The 3,936-nt window shown below is 31.6% G+C and overlaps 1 long non-coding RNA gene across 2 annotated transcripts; it reads right to left on the bottom strand.

Annotated features, from left to right (window-relative positions):
• Window positions 1-457: 457 nt before the first annotated feature.
• LOC147557544 (uncharacterized) lies at window positions 458-3,255 on the bottom strand. Of its 2 annotated transcripts, none has more exons than XR_015235282.1 (3): window positions 3,168-3,255; window positions 1,737-1,906; window positions 458-688 (listed from the first exon to the last, which is right to left on the bottom strand). It is a non-coding gene; the product is annotated as an uncharacterized LOC147557544 (long non-coding RNA). The 2 variants fall into 2 exon arrangements; XR_015235281.1 differs by lacking the exon at window positions 3,168-3,255 and adding an exon at window positions 2,873-2,899.
• Window positions 3,256-3,936: the final 681 nt, after the last annotated feature.

Genomic DNA, 3,936 nt, shown 5'->3' with positions numbered 1-3,936 from the left:
GAAAGAGATTATTGTCAGTTCTTGCCAACTCAACGTTCCAGGTATTGTCACTCAACCCTTTTAGCCCCATAGTCTCTAAGAGCTTATTTTTCATTATCTCTACAAACTTCTTTGGAAATTCCTGCATATGCGCAATGTCAACATAACAAACTCAAGCGGCAAGATTATATGATGTACGACTAATTGAATTGAATCTTATAGTGAAGAAACTTACACAAGTTGGAGATGGGGATTCTTGGGTAGAACTACTATGAAATGCAACGACTTGAACTTATTCCAGTATAAGAGTTGATCCTGATCTGCAACGGTTGGGTGATGGCTAAGTTGGGAAGCTGGAGTAGGCGATTGTTTCATCTTTGCTTTATACAGTTCAATTCTAGTGGATCTCCTCCTTAGGACTGTCCAATTACGTACCTCAAGCTGTTCTTATTCGTTTGATTCTTCAGATGTGCTATCATCAATATAGGCATCATCGATCTCTTCAGATGTGCTATCATCAATATATGCATCATTGATCTCTTCAGAGGTGCTATCATCAATATATGCATCATCAAAATCTCTTCAGATGTATATTCAAAATCTCTTCGTCGAAATACATTTGCACCAATTTCCCTATTAATTGCACCTTTACCACCTATATCCCTAGACGCACATGGTCTAAAATGTGAACTTGGGTATGTAATTCGACCTGTAAAACAAAGTTATGTGAAATAGGTTACCTCCTCTAAAAGCTCGAACATGTAAGAAGAATATCCAGCGGATACTTACAGTTTAATATAAATAGGAACTCAACTAGAATAGTTTAGGAGAACAGATATAACGCAGAAATTTCAAACAAAAAATCAAACGTAATTAATCAGATCAATGGATAGCTACAAATTAATACTTGAATAGATAATTGATTAAAATCTTCCAAAACACACCAAAACTAGTAAAACTTACCGTTCAAGGTATCTATATACCTTAAGACTCTTTTTAGATACTAAAACATAACCAACACAACGACCTCCAAAAACTCTTGTTTTAACAACTACAAATTTCATGGCCATAAAAACTACACCTGATAAAGCAACAAGTACTAAAATAAAAGAAACTTAAATAACTTTTAATCCTCAAATGGTTTGCCCTTAAGACTTAAGAGAACTTGATTCTCATCACAAAGGGAGTTGCTTGTTTTATACTTAAGTTGATGACTGGAGTGTGGCCCATTACAGTAACAGTCACTCACTGCGAGCACTTGGTTTCTTTTTGTTTTCCTCGTCACGCTAACAAGGGAAATTCAACTATCAAGCGACCACTTTTTCGCTAAAAACTATGTGGACTCACTATCCCTAATAAATCAAACACACAATATATATCAAACATATTATTAACATACAACTTCATGAAAATATAGCTTACCTTCAGCACTACCTTTGCACGTACAACCTTGCAGGTTGATCTATTTTGAGCTTATTTAAATATGACAAAATAGTATATATGCATTAAAGAGTCCATTATATAAAATAATTAACTAATGACTGTTGTTCACTTGACGAAAGCAAATAGCCACTCAAAGAAGTCAAATTTAAACAAATCAGACAGACTCGGATGGGTTAGATTGAGAAAATACGGAAACAAACAAATACCAAACTTGGGGGTGACTGAAGGCTTAAGTTCAATAGCGAGGAATGTTAAGACTTTAGAACAAATCCCAACAAGAAAATCAAAACTAAATCGTAAAAGTAGTTCTTTACCTCCTTCGAGTAATGATCTTTAAGAATAATGGACGGATTGGAATGGAATCTGTGACCTCATATTTAGAATAACTTAATTAATTATGACGAGCCTCAGCAAGCTCAAATGTAGTGGTACCAAGCATTTTTTTTCTTTATCAGAAATTAAATTCATATAACCAACAAAAAGCCTGCAAGGTCAAAATGTATGATAAACGGTCAAAGTAATGCAAAATTGTTACGAAAATAAGATCATGAAGAGAATGAGTACAAATTATTCTAATATAATATTTACTCGATTTAATGAAAAGTGTTAGTGAATTTATGAGTTTGTAAGATGAGTTTACACAACCCTAATTCTATTTTTATCTTTCCGAAAAAATCTTTTACATATATTTAAGCTAATCAAAAAGTGTTTTTCTTTTGATGAAATTAATCAAAAAGTATTTGCGCCACCTTTTTCTTCGTCTTTAAACAGAGAGGGTCATGGAGTTCTCTAAATGGAAGTACTATCTACCAGAAAAAATTGGATTAAAAAGGTATGTCGATATTTTTTAGGGTTGGACCCCTATGTAAAGTTCAGACCTATGCAAACTCATGCAAGCTATGTGTTAACAAGGGCTGACTCCAAATCTTTGCTAATCTATGCAAACAAGGGAGGTCAAACGTGAAACCATTAATATATATATTGTTTTTGACAAAAGAGAAATTTTCACCAAGAGATTCCCGAAAATTTTCCTTTCAATTAATGTCCATTGTGGACTCAATATTGGAATAAAATTATTCTAATTTAGGTCATGAAATTGATTTTAGTTGTATTTCTGAGAGAATTAAAAATTGACTTGATTTTGAAATTAAAGTTAGCATATTAGTAATTGAGAGAGATTAATTTTGCGTTCTTTACGCATAACATTTATTAGATTAGATTATGATTTTCAAATAACTTAAAAGGGTTTTCTAATTGTCGTAGAAGAACATTACAAACTTAATTATAAACTACAATTTTATAACAAAGAACTACTAATAGATCTCATAAACTAAATCTAATAGAAAATAAATTGTCATGAAGATAAGAACTCAAAAAACAGAAAAAAAAAAAAAATTTCTGAACATAAAAGAATAGCAGAAGAAAAGAAACTAAAGAGAGAAAAAGACACCTTAGGAGAAGAGATTAAGTGGTCTACTCAAAAAACATGAGATTGATAAAACCAAAGAAGCCTAGCAAGCTATTTATAGAGGTTGGTTCAAACCTAACATCCATCTAGAAGCTACTATAAAGATAGGGTTGGAAAATTATGCAATTTTTCATAAAGATAGAGTTGAGAAAATTATTTTTCATGAAGATAAAGATCGATAAAACGAAAAAAAAACTAAACATATATGAATCACAGAAAAAAAAGAGAAAAACTAAAAACAAAGAGAAAAAAGAGAAAAAACAAGGAAAAAGGAAACCTTGGTTAAGATGGAGTCCTTCCTTGTTTTTTTTTTCAATCCTTCAATGAGGAATGAATATAGAAGAGAATGAGTTTTTTGATTAAAGAAGATGAGATTGATGAAAACAAAACAAACCTAACATAGTATTTATAATGAGATTGCTTCCTACCTAAGATCCATCTAGAATCTCTTGCAACAAAAAAAAGATCCATTTAGGAGCTTAAGCACCATGAGTGTTTAGAAATATATTTATATTCTTTCCTTTTTCAAATAAAAATCTTGGAACCATGTAGAACCATGATATTTGCAGCCTAACATGTGAAAAAGATATTAGCGTTGAATTTTAACCTTTTAAAATTAGAAATAATTGACAACCTAACATGTGACAAAGATATTAGCGTTGGGAATAGTAAATGTAACCGTGTAGAACCATGATATTTGCAGGACAACAGGTTACCTCAAGTCTCTACCAACCCAAATCAGCATTTTAATATTTGCGCCATCGAATTTATAATTATATTACATTTTGGTGATACACTTTTTGTTTCCAATGATTATAATTGAATTGGGAGTCCGTTTCAGTCTGCTGCGTGTTCCATATTGGTAATGAATTATAATTGAAATAAGAATCCGTTTTAGTTTGATGTGTGTTCCATTTTGGTAATGAAACCGGTTGATGTCTTTTGGTTGTTTTTCAAAACAAATTGACTCTGTTTCAGGTATGAAATTGATTTGGGTACACACCTAAGGGAAGAAAATCTTTGTGATTTGAAATTAGAAATAAACT

Source organism: Eschscholzia californica, unplaced genomic scaffold (assembly GCF_041429995.1).
Source record: "Eschscholzia californica isolate CP2 unplaced genomic scaffold, dmEscCali1.0.p SCAF_2, whole genome shotgun sequence".
NCBI lineage: Eukaryota > Viridiplantae > Streptophyta > Magnoliopsida > Ranunculales > Papaveraceae > Eschscholzia > Eschscholzia californica.
This window is presented reverse-complemented; position numbering and strand designations above follow the sequence as displayed.